This window comes from Zootermopsis nevadensis, unplaced genomic scaffold (assembly GCF_977971745.1).
Source record: "Zootermopsis nevadensis isolate Lab colony 2312 unplaced genomic scaffold, Znev_1.0 Znev_ptg000061l, whole genome shotgun sequence".
NCBI classification, from domain to species: domain Eukaryota; kingdom Metazoa; phylum Arthropoda; class Insecta; order Blattodea; family Termopsidae; genus Zootermopsis; species Zootermopsis nevadensis.
In genome coordinates this window covers 4,907,562-4,928,737 of record NW_028259192.1, presented here as the reverse complement: position 1 = coordinate 4,928,737, position 21,176 = coordinate 4,907,562, and the positions used below count along the sequence as shown (strand labels likewise).

Here is a 21,176-nt window from a genome sequence, read left to right as displayed (position 1 = left end):
TTCGCGTACCCCCAGATATAATTTCTCTTCAACTTTGTACCCTCAAAGTTGTTGGTGTATAATTCAAGTTATACATAGTATATAATCTACATCTACAATAAATTAAATAAATTACATTATTGATTATTCAGTGTTTATCATAAAATAATATATATATTTTTTTTTTAAAAAAAATTGACAGTGGAACCACGGTTCCGGAGAATTTGACGTAAATACGTCTATACGGAAAGGAAGTTTATATATTGGCTTTATTCTAAATATTTCCTTTATACATGCTTTACAATTGAGATAAGTTTGATTAAAACATTGCTTAATCAACTTGAATTAGTTATGCTTAAGATGGGTCTGTGGTAGCTGAAATATGTTATCTATACAGGATTTTGATCTAGCAGTACTACATTGAGGATTTGACATCAACATTAAGCCATATATTCTGCGTTATGGAGCTTCAATGTCATCCATCTTGTACATAGTATGACGCAACAAACTAACGCAACAATAGATTTCTTAATAATTCTTATATAATATAAGTACCTATGATATTCTAAAACGTTTTTACCAGCACAAAATTATCTAATCTACGACGCACTTTTTCTACAACCGATTCACAGCAGAGCTCTTTCCACAATGACGAAAGTAATGTAACACAACAACGCCAAGTAAACAGATGACGCTTCCTAGGTAACATAACAATGCATGAAAGCTGATCATTGTTGTCAGTCCATATTTACAAATTGTTGATATTTCCTAGATAACCATCTTACACATTTTCCTTCCACTTTTGCGGAATGACCCTTCCATATAGACGTATTTACGTCAAAATTTCACGTACCCCTAAGATGTCTTCGCGTACCCCAGCTTGAATACCACTGATCTAGAGAATTGCTGTCTGTATCATCTTTATCATAATTTTGAATTAAAATGCATTCATGTTAATATGTTTCACATATTCACAAAAGTCAGAGACAAGGTAAACATAAAAAACCAGAACAAATTGAAGAAGACCCTGTCTTGAGTTACACTATGCACGGTCGCTGCTCCAGTAGAAACCATCTGGCTCTCATGTAACCTCTAGTAAACATAACGACAGTGAGATCCGATATTCTTACACTTCACTCCATCAACCGTTTGCTACAATGAAGTATAAATTTCCCTGTAAATAAATTAAAAATAACCCAGCAGTTTATTATTTCGGTTTTTATCTCTTCAAAACACAATGTTTCTTCCTCAAACTGTTTTGAACCCCGGCCTATTTTACTGACGTTACTTAACTCACTGAGAACTTAATAATTTACATTGCCTTCATGACGGAATATGAAGGCAAAGTCTTTCTGAACTTTGCTCCATTGCATTATCTATAATTATACCAATGTCAAGTTTCATATTTGTTATTCTCTTTAGCATTTAAACTATTTACATAACCACGATGTACTACCATAAAACTTCACACGTCTTCGGGATCCCCTTCTGCAAGCCTCACAACATGGCATCATTAAACACTACCAAAAGCATTATGTAATCCACTTCAGTTTCCGTCCCTTCCAAAAGTGCTGAACCATGATCAAGATACATATTTTAGGTTATCAAACGTACATAGTAATGACATTCTGTTCCATCCATTATTATTAAAGCACATATGCACACACACTTGGTAAATATGAAGATACCTAAAGAGTTATAACATTTTCAGGTTCATTAAAATATATGTTTTTAAAGATAATTCAAACATTTCTCTGTCTCCCCTCTAACCAGTTCAAAAAATAAAGGTTTAATTTATGCTTCTTAGGAGACATACTTTAGCACACGATTACAATGAGGTGCTATAAAAAAGTTGTCAGTGGAACCATGGTTCCGGAGAATTTGACGTAAATACGTCTATACGGAAAGGAAGTTTATATATTGGCTTTATTCTAAATATTTCCTTTATACATGCTTTACAATTGAGTAAAGTTTGATTAAGACATTGCTTATTCAACTTGAATTAGTTACGCTTAAGATGGGTCTGTGGTAGCTGAATGTAATGAAATGTAATGTAAGGTAATGTAATGTAGGGTAATGTAATGTAAAGTAATGAAATGTAATGTAAGGTAAGGTAATGTATTGTAATGTAAGGTAATGTAATGTAAGGTAAGGTAAAGTAATGAAATGTAATGTAATGTAAGGTAAGGTAAGGTAATGTATTGTAATGTAAGGTAATGTAATGTAATGTAAGGTAATGTAATGTAAGGTAAGGTAAGGTAAAGTAATGCAATGTAATGTAATGTAAGGTACGGTAAGGTAATGTAATGTAAGGTAAGGTAAGGTAAGGTAATGCATTATAATGTAAGGTAACGTAATGTAAGGTAATGTAATGTAATGTAAGGTAATGAAATGTAATGTAAGGTAAGGTAATGTATTGTAATGTAAGGTAATGTAATGTAATGTAAGGTAAGGTAATGTATTGTAATGTAATGTAATGTAATGTAAGGTACGGTAAGGTAATGTAATGTAATGTAAGGTAAGGTAAGGTAATGTATTATAATGTAAGGTAACGTAATGTAAGGTAATGTAATGTAAGGTAATGAAATGTAATGTAAGGTAAGGTAATGTATTGTAATGTAAGGTAATGTAATGTAATGTAAGGTAAGGTAAAGTAATGTAATGTAATGTAAGGTAAGGTAATGTAAGGTAAGGTAAGGTAATGTAATGTAAGGTAAGGTAAGGTAAGGTAATGTATTATAATGTAAGGTAACGTAATGTAAGGTAATGTAATGTAATGTAAGGTAATGAAATGTAATGTAAGGTAAGGTAAGGTAATGTATTGTAATGTAAGGTAATGTAATGTAAGGTAAGGTAAGGTAATGTAATGTAATGTAAGGTAATGTAAGGTAAGGTAATGTAATGTAAGGTAAGGTAAGGTAAGGTAAGGTAATGTAAGGTAAAGTAATGTAATATTTTATAGGTAACAACAATGCCGCGTAAATAGATGTTCCTTAGGTAACCATTATTGTCGATTTGTTGATAAACAGATGAAGTTTCCTAGGTAACCATTGTTGTTTATTTGTTAATAAACAGATGACGTTTCCTAGGTAACATAACAATGAAGTTACACTTTTTCGTAACACATTTTTGCCGAATGACACTGACCCTAAAATATAGACGTATTTACGTCAAAAACTGTAACTTTATGAGTGTTGTAAGATTTGAGGTTTTCACAGCGGTGAGTATAAAGATTTCTGTCTTCTGGATTGTTGCGCTGTGTAGTCTGGTAGATGTTTACCAACGTTTCGGAGGTCATACTGCCTCCGTCGTCAGGGCGATGAATCTTTGGTAAACATCTACCAGACTACACAGCGCAACCCAGAAGACAGAAAACTTTTGGAGTGTTGTATGTATAAATAAACGTCTTCACACACTCCACAGCCATCTTTATATCCATAGCCATACCTTGTAAAAACAAAATGTAGAACTGAATAATTATGAAAAATATAAAACTATGATATAAATATTAATAACAAAAACAAGAGGACTGAAATCAGCTGTGCGCACTCGACTAAACAGCGACGAATCAAAAAAATTGCAGCTGGCTAGTATGACCAGTTGTTATTACAATACGCTATTTATTTAATTGAGCAGAAAAGTAAACATTACCAGCAAAATGGGTACAAAGTACTACATCAGGCAGCTCATGAGGGTAGAACTTCTATTAGAGGGTGTTCTCTCGGGAGTGCGGAAGTAACGTGATACATATATAGTACTTAATTACTTCATCAAAGGACTGAATCTTTCAGCTGGTTTTTTATCTTCCTCTCGCTCCCTCTAAAGATTAACGAGATTCCCATTATACCGCTGTGCCTCAAAATACTTTGATGTTTCCAGCATCTCTCTCTCCTTTTCCGTACAGGTGTCTATCCTCTTTCCACATTAGGACCCTGGTAAATGTCAGCATAAAACTGTGTATTCTGAGGCCAATTTTAATCCATTCCTCAGTACATAAAAGAAAACAAAGCCAAGTTAGTTCAGGGTTTGTGACTTTCTTCAGACCTTCCAGGTGATGTGCATTAAAAAGTGATAGTGGAACCACGGTTCCGGAGAACTTAACGTAAATACGTCTATACGGAAAGGAAGTTTATATATTGGCTTTATTCTAAGTATTTCCTTTATACATGCTTTACAATTGAGTAAAGTTTGATTAAGACATTGCTTATTTAACTTGAATTAGTTACGCTTAAGATGGGTCTGTGGTAACTGAATGTAATGAAATGTAATGTAATGAAGGTAAGGTAAGGTAATGTAATGTAATGTAAAGTAATGTAAGGTAAGGTAATGTAATGTAAGGTAAGGTAATGTATTGTAATGTAAGGTAAGGTAAGGTAATGTAATGTAATGTAAAGTAATGTAAGGTAAGGTAATGTAATGTAAGGTAAGGTAATGTATTGTAATGTAAGGTAAGGTAAGGTAATGTAATGAATTGTAATGTAATGTAATGTAAAGTAATGTAATGTAACGTAAGGTAATGTAATGAATTGTAATTGTAATGTAATGTAAGGTAAGGTAAGGTAATGTAATGTAAAGTAATGTAATGTAAGGTAATGTATTGTAATGTAAGGTAAGGTAATGTAATGAATTGTAATGTAAAGTAATGTAATGTAACGTAAGGTAATGTAATGAATTGTAATGTAAGGTAAGGTAAGGTAATGTAATGTAAAGTAATGTAATGTAAGGTAATGTAAGGTAAGGTAAGGTAAGGTAAGGTAATGTATTGTAATGTAAGGTAAGGTAATGTAATGAATTGTAATGTAATGTAAAGTAATGTAATGTAACGTAAGGTAATGTAATGAATTGTAATGTAAGGTAAGGTAAGGTAAGGTAAGGTAATATTATGAAATGTTTTATAGGTAACAACAATGCTAAGTAAACAGATGACGTTTCCTAGGAAACAATAATGCCGAGTAAACAATTGACGTTTCTAAGGTAACATAACAATGAAGTTACACTTTTTCGTTTCACTTTTTGCCGAATGACACTGACCCGAAAATATAGACGTATTTACGTCAAAAACAGAATATGTTGCACCGCGTACTCTGTTAGAAGTTTACTGAAACTTCAAGGCTGCTTAATGCGTCCATTTGATAACAATGGCAGTAAGCACTTATGAAATGTTGATAAACTACTGCCAGATTACGTGGTGCGACATGCAAGAAGACAGTCTGCTTCATACTCGATGCCATGATAACCTTAAATCTGACCACTCGTGCCCTGTGGTCACTTGGCAAGGGTGGTAGTATGCATTTCTATAAAGTGAGAATCCATTTATTCTAAATGATGCAATGATTATGACGATGACCAGCAGAGAGAAGCAAAGTTTAATACACATTCTGAACCACATGTAGTCCTCACATTTACAAAATTTATGTTTTAGATAGACAAGGAACTGGAAAGTTTTTCTGAAGAATATACACTTGATCAAACTGGTCTCAAAGGGTCTTTAGGACCAGGTTCCACGGAGTGTTCTTTAGTTCTTATGGTTTTTTTAACATGATCCATACGAAGTCATCAATAACATTTTGCAATGAACTATAATAGCTTTCTTCCAAGTTTATTAATTTCTCATAGTTACGTTATCGTCCGTATACATAGTCAAAACAGTAAAGTAATAATTTATAAAAACGTGGCAACATGCAAGTATTTACCATCTGTATCTTAATGTTTTTGTCAGACGTCCAGAAGTTACGAAAGGCATTTAAGGTTTAGTTATGGAGCTCGAGTCATTACCATATTCACACAAACCCTCGACTGGTCCTTGTCCTGACCCCTTTAATAATTATAATATTATGTTTCAGTTTCATATTATTTATTCTTTCAGACACAACAATTTCTCCTACTAATGTCAAGATCCACACTTTCCTGTTCTGGCATCTACAGAGACCCCCACCCACCAATAAAGTTGAAACTCTGGTGATTGCCCTTACCGACCTCTCATTTCCCACAAACTTAGTAGAATCAAGTTCTCCGGAAACGGATTTCGATTAGATTACTACACACGCTCGTTCAATGTTCCTGCCCTTCAGGAATAATAGCAGCGTGTTCAACAAAAACACTAAAGTACTCGCACTGTAAAATTTATATCGAAATGAAACAAAGGGACAAGATAGGGAACGTCTTCATTGTACCAAATAATGTTGTCCACGCAATATGCTATTCGTATGAAAAAGACAATATAGTTTATACCGTTCCTGTTTCAAATTTCAGAGATACAAAGTTTGAATCCCAGTCGAAACGGACCATTATGACCGAGTTATCTCGTGGTCATACTCAGTCCTCCAGACGAATACACATCCCTCGATTTAGGAATTTTTCGTTACAAAGATTTTTTTTTCAATTCACGAACATTATTTTTCACCGAGCGAGAGTTATGTTCGTAAATCGAGGGAGGTATAACTTAAGGAACATTGATTAGTCCAGGGGTGGGAACCTGCGGCCCTAAGGCCACATGTGGCCTTCTAGGTCCTTAAGTGCGGTCTTTTGACTGATTCTAAATTTTACAGAACAAATCCTTTTATTTTTATTTTAATACATGCTGCAACCAAATATTCAAATGCTTTCCAACAAAAAAGCAGACACAACAAAGTCATTAAAAGATTAGTTAACTTTAAAATTAACAAATAGTTTTAATTTTTTGAAATTATTTAGTACATAGTAGTTAGATTTTTACAAAATAATGTACATTTTTAAGTATATCTAATTGAAGTTTCTTGAATGCTACCTTATTTGATTACAGCTAAATTAATGAGGCCTTCCAACATGAAAAGGTTCCCCACTCCTGGATTAGTCCCTTTCCCACAGTTTTAGATTCGCCGTCGATTTCATTCGGTGCTGATCTTCAACTAACCCAACAAAATTCATAATCCAGCCTGACAATTGCCTTCGGTAATTGTGATTGACACTGAGACTACATCATGGCGATAACGGAGTACGACGTGGCTTAGACAGTAAAGACAGAGGCTGTGATCTACTGTAAACACATCCACAGCCCATCAGTAAAGCAGGCAGCGAGCTTCTAGGCTCCAGACTTGAATGGCGACCTCGAACATAACATATCCTTATCCGGATAGAATTCTAGCACAAAAGATCGTTCGTATGTTCCTAAATGCACAGTATTAGAAAATACGCCAAGAACTGTTAGATACGTTTCGCAGAGAAATGCCCATCCACTGTCTGTTTATTCTACGTTCTGCATGAAGGAACATTTTTTTCCAGCAGAAATGACTTGTTCTTAATGAAGAGACAGTTTCGAAGACAATGATAAATAGTGCTAAAGCAGTTAGTTGCACGCCGCTGTCAACTGTGCCACGAAGCTAACGGTTGCCACTTTGAACACCTACACTAGATTCGATAATTTATTATTATTTATTTAGTGTTCTGTCTGACGACAGGTCCATATGAACAGGATCCTTCCATCCTTTTCTCGGACTGGGACCTGTTCATATACGTTCTTGGCAGATGATCCAGAAGTGGTTTGCCATTGCCTTCTTCTGTGTGTGAATGGAGTAATTGTTGGGATGCCACGGAGAAACCGGGGAAGCCCCCGGAGGAAAACTCCGTGTTGCCTAGACCACGGCCTTGCCCAACACAAGTTATAAATTCGGGCACCGCCGGGAATCGAACCCGAGACCCCAGGATTACAAGGCCAGCGTTCTAACCGCTAGACCACCATGCTAACTGCTAATGCTGACTTATGTAATGATTTAGTTTATTAAAAGTCTTTATTTCATTCACTGAATATGTGTATACATCGTTTTGGGACATTCTGTAGTTAAAAGAATAAGGACTGTGTAACAAGAAAAGAACGCCATTAGAAACAGTTGTAGCACGTTGCGCTCCGCGAAAGTCCGGTGACAGACAACCGTTTTCTCTACCGACAACTCAGTTCAATAAATCGATACTGCCATTCACTTCGTAAACCGTCTTATCCTTCCAGTTTCGATAATAGCATTATCAGATTTCGTGGAACATTCTTCGTATATTTCATCCTTCGCGTTCCATAGGCAATTTAAACATCGCGAACTCTGGGAAAACCTTTTGTAAGAAAAAGAGACTATGACATTAGTTTTGAAGCAGTGTGTACTCACTTCAAGACCAAATGGCACTGTTCGGTAAAGGACGTGTGTCTACAAGTGCTTTCAGCAGCCAATTACTGCAGAATCTGCTTCTAAGAACCGTTCCATAAGCATACACGATAAGTTAAAATGCATAAATTAATCTGTGACTGAATAATTCAGAGTTTATTTATTTATTATATATGTGGGTAACAGAGCCTCATAACTCTTATCAGGTCATTTACGCATTTTAAAATTATCTTCTATGGGGCACATATTTGTAGACCCAAGCTGGACAAAACACCTTCCTTCACGCCCTAGAAGTGCTGTAAATTTCCTAATTTGGCATGACTGCATGCCGTAAACCGTATCGTGTAGTCATACCGGTTTACACATTGCAAATAATTTCTAAGACTGTTCTAGATCGACTTCACTGTGAGTCACTCTATAGTTTTATTTCTCAATTTATTTATTGGCTGTAAAACCTTATTTGAAAAAAAGAACAGGTATGAAATGTGTATTAGAACAAATAGCCAATAACATATGAACAAAAGACGGAATAAACTAAAATATATATAGAAAATATTAATAACTTAAGGCTTACTCTAAACCCTATATTCTTACGATAAGATGGACGGATAAGAAACTAACTCCATGTAGCATAACATTTGTTGAGGGCACAGTCGCTCAGTTAAATAAGATATTCCCCATCTTTTATGCCAGATAAATCCATCTCACGCCCTAATATTCTATTTCTTTATGATACACTTTAAAATATCATCCCATCTACATCTAGATCTCTCAAGTAACCTATTAAGTTCTTAACTAAAATTCTGTATACGATATCAACTTTCCGTACATGCTACATGCCCACCCAACCACACCTTCTCTTGTGGGGTTACTCTAAGGACGCGGTGCAGAGCACGAAGCCAACAACACTTCAAGGGCTCTGGTAAGGAATTCAATGGTCTTGCGCAGACGTCCCAACAGAAATTTTGGTGGCCGCTTGTCAGTCAGTAGTTCACCGCTGTCAAATGTGCCAAGACGCCAACGGTGGTCATTTTGAATACCTACACTAGATCTAACAATTCATTAAGTGACAAATGTAACGATGTAGTTTATTAATGAATGTGTGTTTACATTTTTTTTTGGGGGGGGACACCCTCCCGATAATCAGCAAAATGTAAGATAAACATGAAATTATAACAAATACGTAAGTTTATTTTAAGCCATATTCTACTTTAATATTCAAAGATTTAATAAAAATAGAAAGGACCGTATATAATATTTAATACAGTACATACCAATTTTTTTAAAAAACGGATTCCGGCAGATAGTAATAAAGTTTCACAGTCGTGAAGTTCAGGTTTTAGAACAACTTATTCGTATTAACATGTCACTGCTGTACTTATTCGTTTCTTTTTTAAAGTTCTAACTTTTACAACAGATTTTCTAAAATTTTTTTTTTTAATTTTCGTTTAAACTGGACAGGTCAAGGTTAATCCGCCCCCCGAAAAATCGGGAGTCTGTTGTATATTTTATCTCCACGTATTAGACAGAAGACAAAAAGACCAGATACCAAACACTCCACGAATTTGACCTGCTCTTAATTTTTAGTGAATTTAACTTTGTTTTGCTATCGTCGTTATATATTTGATCTCTGCAACATTTTCGAAGAATTTCTTGGCCATATTTAGGCCCACGTTATGATGTTGTACCGAATTCTGGTCAGGAGGCATGAACATGTACTGTAGACCGCCACTCGCTAGAATCTTCGTCGGGGATGCCCCGAGTGGTCATCAGCGGTTATGATTACTTCAAACTCATTGGATGACGACAAAATCTGGCCTACATAGCCCAAGCACAAATGAAGTCTGGAAATATTACTCATCCCACTGGACCGAGCAAAACTTCACCCCATTGTCGTCGCCACGTACTCGGCGTCTGTTTACAGCAAGCCAGACAAAACAACGCGTTCTCTGTCTTCATCAAGGCTGCGATTATAACACTTTGCGAAATTTCAAAATATTTCAATTTTTAGTTTCTAACTTAACATCATCAGCACAATCCATAAGCTGAAGTCCAATTCAGTTTCAACCCCTACTCACGGGAACAAGAAATACATACAGAATTTTAGTTTGAAATCTGACAGAAGAGATAATTTAGGAAAATGGATTACGTGAATCTAAAGTAGATTTGCACAGCTCAGGACACACCCCAAAGTCGGGTAAGCGAAGTGCTGCTTATAATAACTAAGGCCTCTTAAATGACGCAATGTATTTATTCACATATCTATTGGTGTACATATATATAGCATTGTGTTCTGCGTCTTTAACTTTGGTGTGACTGAAGAAAATCCCTATCTTCAGACTCTAGCCGTCGGTTTATGCATTTTTATAGTGCAAGACCCGTTTCCGCGGATATTTATATTTTTCTCGGAATCTGTGATTTCGTACCTCACCGTTCTGTACGAATATGAACACAGAAACTACAAAATTAACGACTATATTTCAAGGTTAAAAGACACAGCAAGGACCTCTGAAACGTCGGCAAACTTTACCACACAACACGGTGCAACAACCCAGAAGACAGCCATCTTAAAATGCTGGCAATATTTAAAACCGTTAATTGACTTGGCCGGTTAATTCCGTGCCAGCTATAAATATAATACGTCCAATATTATATCCACATGGACTCGATTCTTAAGTAGGCAGACCATAAAACTCCTCCACGGTACAAAGAACTACAAGGCACACAACAACTCTTTGAGTATGCCGTCAACTGCAAACGAGCACTGCTCATTACAATTTTTGCAGCAGGTAGCTAACATTTAAACAGAATCGTACAGAAAGGTACTTGAAAACAGCTAACGTTCAAATACTCGAAACATAAAAGTGATATTCTCTCAAACAGAAAGGATACAGCTATCCCCAGCAGACTGTTGATTCAAACGCTGTTACATCTCCACACGTTCTTCAAATGGAGAATGTTAAGACCATTATTTGTGTTGCAATACACGTTGTGAAGAATCATACAGTCCATTAAAAGAACTTGAAAACAACGTTGTAAGAGAGACTGTTAAAGCGGGTACTGGACGAATTTGCATAACAAGGAACTTCGTGATGAACAGAGCAGAGTCCTTGAGCTAACACCCATTGAACTGATCAAGAAATTCACGGCCTTAGATGAAACCTGAAGGTTCATTATCGTGTTCTCAAGAGATCGCCACTGGACCGTGCTCTGAACCACATTAATACAGTCCACCACACCTTCATTTAAATATTAGCCTCTCACCTACTTCTAGGTTACCCAAGTTTTCTTAAAGCTTCTCGCCTAAATTTCTAATCGGTCCCGCGCGTTCTAAAACTCAATTCAGCTCATCATTTTATCACCCTGTCCTTGTAATCCTGGGGGTCTCGGGTTCGATTCCCGGCGGTGCCCGAATTTATAACTTGTGTTGGGCAAGGCCGTGGTCTAGGCAACACGGAGTTTTCCTCCGTGGCATCCCAACAATTACTCCATTCACACACAGAAGAAGGCAATGGCAAACCACTTCTGGATCATCTGCCAAGAACGTATATGAACAGGTCCCAGTCCGAGAAAAGGATGGAAGGATCCTGTTCATATGGACCTGTCGTCAGACAGAACACAAAAAAATATAAAAAAATAAAAAATAAAAAAAAAATAAAAAAGAAGAAAATAGAAAGAAGACGGTGAAGAGTATAAATCATGAAACTTCTCATTATACTTTCTCCTTTTTGGGCATAAACATTGTCTTCAGCACCCTACTCTCAGACACTCAATATTCTTCTCGTAGGAGCGAAAATCCAACTTAACGCTCACACAAAACAACATGTAAAGTTATACAGTTTTGTATATTTTAAATTCGCCTTCTGCTAGTATTCCTGGGTCATCAGTTTAGTTTGTCGGGCTTATGATTATATAGGACACCCTAGACGTGGGACTGGTCCCCTAACGTAAAGGGGCAGTGTTTATGTACCCCTTCCAGGATCTCGGCCCCACCGGTCAGTCACATCAGAATCAATTAACTCGCAAGCCGTCGGAAAACATCATGATTAAACTTTAGGTACAAACTAAAACGACTATAATGTAAGCTAAAGTACAGAAACTTAAGAACTTTATTATTATTAACGGATTTATTTGTTTAAATCTTGTCAGTCTAATCACAATAAAATTCCTATTAAATATTAAAATATTATTATAATTAACATTTAAATATTTAAAATATATTAAATGATGTTCTCTATCGAAATGTTCGATTTACATTAGATCATCACTTTTTACACGACATGTTTCAGTTCTAAAAGAACCATCTTCAGGTGTATAAAATTATATAAACTTAAATATAATTTCTTAAATGCAACTTTTAGTCAGATGTTTATCAGATTTCAAATGATGTTTTCTTCTAGATTTATTGTATTTTTAATATCATATTCGAAGTTGTTCTGTATGTACGTCGTGCTTAACATGATTTTGTGTGGGTGAACGTTTTGTTGTTGTTTTTGTATCATCCAGAAATGAAGTTGGGGAGGAGAAACGTCCATCAATATATTTTAAATATTTAAATGTTAATTATAATAATATTTTAATATTTAATAGGAATTTTATTGTGATTAGACTGACAAGATTTAAACAAATATATACTTATCACAATATGACGCAACTTTATCATCTCATTAACGAATTTGTTAAATCGGTTTTGTATTAGAGCTCACTTCACAGCAGATAGAACTTTGGAAGAATTTTTAATAATTTTTCAGCCGCGTCACCCTTGAAATCCTTTGGGTACCACACATTGGGATACATTGTTATATGGCATTAAAGACGCCGTGGCCGATCAAAATGTTATATTGCGTCCAAATTGATGGCAGGGTCATTACTTGTGGTGTGGTATACTACGAAGACGTGGAATTACAGCAGTGCTAACGCCCAACCCTACCCTTTGAAGTACGAAATATATTGAAACAGGGCTTAAATATTCAGTACCTGCCTCAAAGAAGACACAGAGTCTCTGAAAATCAGTCAATCGATTACTGATGTTTACGAAGACACGCTTAATCGCTGTCTGTTCCGAGAATCATATGAAACATACAAACACAATCTGTGGGAAGTTACTGAATGTTAAAGAACATGGTATACAGTGGGCAAACGTACATGTTTTAGTCTTGAGTTGTACATTCAAAAACCAATGACATAAATTCATATACATATAGATCAGCAAATCCTTAATTCTTAATTTAGGGCCCTTCTTGCATGCTGCAATTTGACGTACAAAGCGCCTGGTGAGTAGATGTAGTAGGCGTACACCAAATTGACTACCGCACATTGATGGCGTTATTATGGAAACTTTGTACGCAAACAAAGCATTATATGTGCACCAGATGGCGCTAGTCAGTCACCCTCAACAGTACTGTCTGTCTATTAGCACTGTTGTGTCGAAAACTCTGTTTGCCTTCACCACTCTTCATCCGCCCATCCGACAGGTCCAAGACCTTCCCAGCCAGCCATCATACACCGATGGCAAGAGAGTGCAGTGAGATGGTGACTGTGGCTGGTCCCAACTGGTACACTTCTGATACTGTTTGCGTTTGACGTGTCCTTCAGTAATTCGTCACCACTGTGCGGTAGGCAATTTGACGTATTATTATTATTTAGTGTTCTGTCTGACGACAGGTCCATATGAACAGGATCCTTCCATCCTTTTCTCGGACTGGGACCTGTTCATATACGTTCTTGGCAGATGATCCAGAAGTGGTTTGCCATTGCCTTCTTCTGTGTGTGAATGGAGTAATTGTTGGGATGCCACGGAGAAACCGGGGAAGCCCCCGGAGGAAAACTCCGTGTTTCCTAGACCACGGCCTTGCCCAACACAAGTTATAAATTCGGGCACCGCCGGGAATCGAACTCGAGACCCCAGGATTACAAGGCCAGCGTTCTAACCGCTAGACCACCGTGGCAGTAATTTTACGTACACCCGTGTAATGTGTGTACGGCTCCTAGTTAACCTGACGCTTTGTCCACCAAATTGCAGCATGAAGGGCTCTAAATTGAAAACTAAGAATCTGAAGACCCATGCATTGTTTCTCTATGTAAACTCGCTATTAAAGTCTGTGCGTCTAAAATATAATCATCCTGTACAGTTACCAACGTTCCTTAAAGGGTAAAAACACTACCTCGGACAAAAAACTTCAATCATAATAGTTTACCCGTCGGTTTTCGAACGCGGAACCTCAGGCTATGAAACACGAGTGGTAAATACTACACCGTTTTTGTTCTTCCATTGTACGAGTGTTTGCAAGGCATTCAGAACATTCTTACGTATGATAAAGTATGCAAGTGGTCTGTCCCATCATTGCATAACATTACATTCACATCCCTGGAAGAGAATCAGATGGTTTACCACAGAATTCAACCACTGAGCCCTGTTCGTTGGCACAGCAGTAATTAATCTGATACGCACTCACAAAGCACTCGACTCCAGCTTCCAGGTTCCTAGTCCGGAGATAGGGATTAGCTCTATCTAGTGGGCCCAACTGTGTAGGAACCTGAAGACGGGAGATAGAGTCCCATCTCCGAAACGTCGTTTTACGTTTTATAATTACTAGACGATGGATAATATCCAAGAATTTTTTTTATTCAAAATAATAGTTACTTTTGAATATGATCAGGTGTAAAAAAAATTATATTAAATATATTAATACCCTTGCAAACGATACATATCTAACAAAGCGAAAAGTTTTACGTGAGGAACGAACATCAAACAAATGAAAACCAAAAACCAAATATTTCCTCGACTTTAAGATTAATTTTTTTTTTAATGGGGATGCATCTTAAATTTGGTGGCGTCTAGCAATCGATATGGCGTCTTCTTTTCCTGAAAGCCTATTATAAATCAGGGGTGCATCTCACAATCGATGACGTATTAAAATCTAAGAAATACGATATCTAAAATTTCCAGCACGAACACGAGTGTCAACAGTTTATTGCAAGGAGGGGCGACATTTAAAACCATTATAATATTACCTAGAAATAGCATCTAAATGGCGCCTCGTAGTATACAAGGCATGAAAATTCTGATGACCTGAAACACTTGGGTATCGTAGTAAATTTGAATCAACAAACTATTGCACCAAAAGGCACTTCCATTGAATTCGTTCAAGCGTGTTTGCGTGAGTAGAAGTTACGACATTTCATGCAACAGAAGCACATTCAAGTTTATATCTAAGGTACGAGGTGCGATCGGAAAGTTTCAAGACTGTGTCAATAGAGGGCGAACCGGATGTAGTACGAGCTTCTGCCGCTAGGGGGTGCGGCCTACATTCATAGTGAATCAATGTGCCAGCCGGCATCATCGAATTAGCATTTGTTTCTTAGTTACGGGCGTTTTGGTAGTGCATTACACCGACCCTCCTGCGATTTCGGAATGGCGTGTGCATCAAATTTTGCCAAAGACTCGCCAAAACGGCTACGGAAACCTATGAAATGCTAAAGCAAGCATTTGGGGAGTCCGCAAACTTTTGTGTGGCATTCACGTTTTAAAAATGGCCGAACCTCTGTCGATGATGACGAGCGTTCTGGACGACCATCTTCGAGCACAACGCCCGAAAATGTTACGAAGATTCGGCAGGCCATTCACGAAGATCGACGTCGTACCATCAACGATTTGTGCGACATTGTTGGGATAGGCTATGGGACCTGTCAGCTGATTCTAAAGGAAGAACTCCACATGCGACGCATCCTGTCTGAGGACCAGAAGCAGAATCGACTTCTCGTTTGTCAGGAGCTCAAAGATCTTGCAAGAACCGACCCCAACTTCCTTTCTAAGCTCCGTGTGACTTCTTCCTCTTCCCAAAGATGAAAATTCAGCTAAAGGGAAGGAGATTTGAGACGATAGAAGAGATTCAGGCAGAATCGCAGATGGTGCTTGACAGGCTGACAAAGAAAGATTTCCAGGGATGCTTCCAGGCTTGGCAGCGGCGCTGGGATCGTTGTGTTCACTCCCAGGGGAACTACTTCGAGGGTGATGGATGAATTTAATACCTGAGATAAGTGTACGGGTTTTTATACGCGCAGTCTGGAAACCTTTCGATCGCACCTCGTAAAATACATCATCAAAAGACAGTCAAAATATGAAAAGAGAAGGCATATATATAGTACAAACGATACTCAAACAACTTCATAACTTGTGAAAATATGCAGTCCACAAGTTAGAGAAAATCAAGTTTTGAATCGAGAAAAATTCCAACATCATGAAGATCTAACAACAATAAACGAAGTTATAAAAAATAAATATCTTCACTCTGCAAGTATTTTTAAAAATAAAAAGGTTTGCAGCACACAACTCAGTATTCATTTCCACAACACACGAGCTTCTTCGTTACGAAACTGGAGATAAATATTCAACAACAAAAAATTCCTCTCGATGACGTCACACTGCTTCCGCATGAGTTAAAGAGTCACGAGGAGTTCACTACGTAAAGCATATGGACTGAAATGTGGTCCATGATGTCACGACATGATTCACTGCAGTAGTTTCTGAGTCCGTTCACATAACAATACTATCTTAAGCACGTTCGTCTGTCTGTTCACAACATATTAGACCGTCGCTGGACACATTTTGACGAAAACTGGTTATTGTATTGACAAATCTGCTTTTGAACAGCGTCCGATATCACCCCCGTCAGATATTAAACCAATTACCTGGACACAATAAAATGATATTTGGTATGATTTCGACTCGAATAAGCCAATCAGCACTGCAAACTAAGAGATTACAAAATATTACGACACACGTCACCCAAACTTCTTCATTAAGTAAAGAAATTTTGTTACGAACTCAAACTTAGTCATCACAAAAACCCAATATCCGATATTAAATAGTTTAATTTGTTCACATTTTCAATAATTCGATATCACACTTCCATTTCCTGCTATGTAATAATTATCTCCTCCTACATTACAGCTGATTTAATCATTCTAGCACTATTAAGACAATAATACAAAATGCAAACCCCTTATTTTCCGTCAGTCCCTTTGTTCCTTGAACTTGTCAGATACCTCGTTAAGTCTGCCACAACAAAGATTGGAATGTCCTAAGTTTCATAAATTTCTTTTAAAATCGTTTATACACAAAACTATGCATTTCATGTCAGTAAATTTAAATGAACATCTAAAGTAAGCCCAATATTTTAAAAAAAAGTCACAGAATGTTGATATTTTTAATGCTGCAAATAAGATATTATTAAACATGAAATTACACCCAATTACGTTAATTCACAAAGAAATTAGATAAACTAATATTTGCTTTTAATGACAGTTGTAATTAAAATCAACGATACGATAAAACATAATATAACACGATATAAACATCACCTTAATAAACAGTGAATGATAAAGGCTCTTATACACAGAAATTTTATTTGAAGTGTAGAATAATATATATTAGTATTAACGATACAAATACAATTCGTTTTTGATGGAAATAGAAACAGCTTCAACCCCACAGTAAAAATAAGAAAGAAGGGATGTAGAACTGAACGATATGACTGCACATCGTGTTTTGAAAATGACTGTACCAGTGGTATATTTAAAGACTCCAATACAAGATACAGCCAATTCACGGGACCACTGTGCGAGATATAACAGCACGCTACAGCCACAGAAAATGCAAAGACACACAACAAAATCCGTGTTTAGACGACGTACCAATCTCGTGAAATGCTGGTATGAAATTTAAGCGAAAGACACATGAGAATGCACGCTAAACAATTCGGTTGGCACGACAGCTGTCAAATTTAGAGAAATGGGGTAATTAAATTTCATTAAATACCCTAGGTTTTTTTTCCCTTTGTTGAAATTAAACCACGCCCAGAAGCAGAAAACCGTGAGACCGCTCGATAATATTGTACCCTGCTGTCTACGCAACCTGCTGTACACAGTCGACAAAAGGGATGCCTAGCACCAAGCATTTCAAACCAAATGCGATTTTATAGACCTAGATTTGTAATCACAACTCTTGACAATCACACTTTCAATACCTATCCACTCCACACACTGGAAATTAAAGTATCAACACAAATATTCCACATGTATAATTTTCGTTGTGAAAACTGTGTATTGTGTCGTCTGCTTGTACTAAATTAGGCAACCCGTCAGGCTGTCTAGGTCTGTATCATCCCCTGTTTGGATATTCACTTCTCATAATAAGGCATTTCAATGTTCACAGATTCTTAAAACTAATGACAGCAAATAAAACAAACCAATGGGTCACCAGATGAAGCAATATTATGAAATCCATGTTTTCTCCTTACCCTTTTCACAGTCATGGGTCGATATGGCTGCCATTTTAAAGAACAACTGCAAAGGCCACGGCATATTGGAATCTACCACATTGTGAGTCGTTCACTGAAATCTGGCCAGATCGCAGCACACACTACATCAAGGTCGAAACTGTTATTATAATTAAAACATTCAACGTCATGTGTTTCGGAAACCTCAAACACACGCTGTCATCTTGTTTACGTTTTAAAAGTATAGTGACTACAGCTGTTACACAAAATGATTACTACAACGTTCACTAGTGCACTCATGCAGCGGAGCTCCTGCCATCTGTTGACGACTATCTCGACCGCCTGAAAGAATATCTAAACGACCCGACCTCAAGTTAAATGGGTTCACTAAAACGAAGGGGTTAATTTTGTACGCATTTATCCAATGCTGAAATACACACGTTTTCAAAATTAATGGAAAAATTTAAACGAAGTTAAAAACGTGCATATAATTTCGAAAATTGACGGTTATAAGACCAACTAGCCGGACGGTTATATGCATTAAAATATAACAGCACGAAAAACCACAGGATGAAATGTCAAGCCAAGCTGCGGAAATAGCGGGGGAAGGGTTAATTTTAACCGCGCGCGTCGAGATAAAAATAAAGAAATATAGTCCTTCGAGGTATAAAATACAGCACCGAAAGCAATTATATTTATCAAGCCAGGGCGCAATTTAAACAAGAAGAACGTGACCTTCCCCCACATTGCGGTACATACCTATCTATCATTGCGACAAAGCGCAGATGCACTGCGTCTGTCAACCGACATTGACCTTCCACACTGCGATGATCGATCACAGAACGTCTTCCTAAAGCCAGCGGAGAAGAGATCGGCTGTTTTATGGGCTCTTACTCTGGCGTAAACGTCCGACACTTAGGGTACCTTAGGACAAACTGTAGACTGGAATGTCTGTACCTAAGTCATATTAACAGTTACTGACGATAAACTTCATCATTCGAGCGCTTCATACGGAATTGTTTGTATGGATAAACAAATATAAATACTATTTTGCATGTATTTTGTATGGATGTAACTCGTCACTGAGGCAAGCAACGGGAGAGAGAATTAGAGAAAATGTACTGAAAATATCTGGGCCCAATAGTGGTGGGGAAAATTTGGAACTCGTGCCTAATTATTCCACCAAAATTAAATTTTGCCAATAAATACACGTAGATTCGTAACAGCGGTTAGAACGCTGGCCTTGTAATCCTGGGGTCTCGGGTTCGATTCCCGGCGGTGCCCGAATTTATAACTTGTGTTGGGCAAGGCCGTGGTCTAGGCAACACGGAGTTTTCCTCCGGGGGCTTCCCCGGTTTCTCCGTGGCATCCCAACAATTACTCCATTCACACACAGAAGAAGGCAATGGCAAACCACTTCTGGATCACTTGCCGAGGAAACGGACCTTTCGTCAGACAGAACACTAATAATAATAATAATAAAGATTCGTAACACAAGACGGGTTTTACTGAAGATACGGTAATAACTGTGGTGCTTATAGCTTCGAAACGAGGGTGATCTGACGGATATGGAGGTTAGACCGAGCGATTGTCAGGGGTAAATTATGTTTTTCTAAATTCTCACGTTTCACTTCTTCACCTCGTCTTGACTGTAAACGTTACTCAATGGAATATGTATTACTGACCTTTGGGTTGACAGAGATGTTAAGCTAATCACAACAGCGTAACATCGTATTCAAATACAGAGTAGTATTTTCCTCACGAGCTATTCAGTTTTTTAGCCCATTGATTTGTATATGTTATTTGCACAATAAATAAACACCATAGAAGCCTATTGAAACACCATAAAGAAGGCATTTTGGGAGTATGTATAGAGCTAAAATTTGGATCCATGCAAAGAACCCTTGAAATGCTACTTCCTGTTAAGCAGGTTTCTATACGCATTTATAATGTTTTTATTAAACATACAGTATTTAAATGTAATCATACTATGCAGCTAGACCTCGGTACCTTAGCCCACAGCACAGGATCAGATATCTAAAATAAACTGCTCGTCGCAATAAGAGGAAAATTAATTCATTAAACACCAACGAAATCTGTCCTGAGCAGCTTCGTTCAAACCTAGGCTACACTGAGAAAAATTACTACACATGCGCGCGCACGTCACTTGCGTATCGGGTCGCCTACATCACAGGAACTTTCTTAACTCTCGCGTACAACGTATGGGAGGATATTACAATAGAAGTTAGGAAAATAAGATGAATTTCCATAATACCCCGGACAAGCTCAACTGCTATTAGGTCCTGAAGAAGGGCTCTGACCCATGAATTTAGCTTTCGTTTACATTTACATATCTTTGAGTAATTAAAATTAACATGGGTCATTAACTGAAATGGGCCCACGTATACCCACTCATACCCTGTGTATGCGAACACAATTCGACGCCTTTAATATTTAAACTAGAAAACCCGACAAACCAAACGCATTTCTTGTTGAATTTTAGGTGTTATTTATATGTAGCAAAACACTTCAGGAAGATGGAAGCGATATGTTCCTCCGAAACATAGAAGACCACACGGCGACCACCGTGAGATTTGTGGTTCTGTGGTGGCTCCGTAGTTCACCATCTGGCACTGAAGGTCGGCGGTCTTGTTTCTGATGGCAACACGAGGCCGGATTTCATCTCGTGTCGGCGTTAATTTGTTTGGCCATACTTGTTTACCAGAGGTTTCGTTATTGTTTCAAGGCCACGAACGAGATGCAGGGTAGGAGAGGTCGGATTTATTCA

The 21,176-nt window shown here is 37.3% G+C and overlaps 2 protein-coding genes and 1 long non-coding RNA gene across 3 annotated transcripts in view; 1 reads left to right on the top strand and 2 right to left on the bottom strand.

Moving 5' to 3' along the window:
- The window catches only part of LOC147871152 (uncharacterized), a 299,440-nt gene that overhangs the window by 24,204 nt on the left and 254,060 nt on the right, over window positions 1-21,176 (top strand). The gene's annotated exons all lie outside the window — the stretch shown is intronic.
- The window catches only part of LOC110834328 (GDP-D-glucose phosphorylase 1), a 77,086-nt gene that overhangs the window by 671 nt on the left and 55,239 nt on the right, over window positions 1-21,176 (bottom strand). The gene's annotated exons all lie outside the window — the stretch shown is intronic.
- The window catches only part of Asator (tau-tubulin kinase asator), a 92,025-nt gene that overhangs the window by 37,949 nt on the left and 32,900 nt on the right, over window positions 1-21,176 (bottom strand). The gene's annotated exons all lie outside the window — the stretch shown is intronic.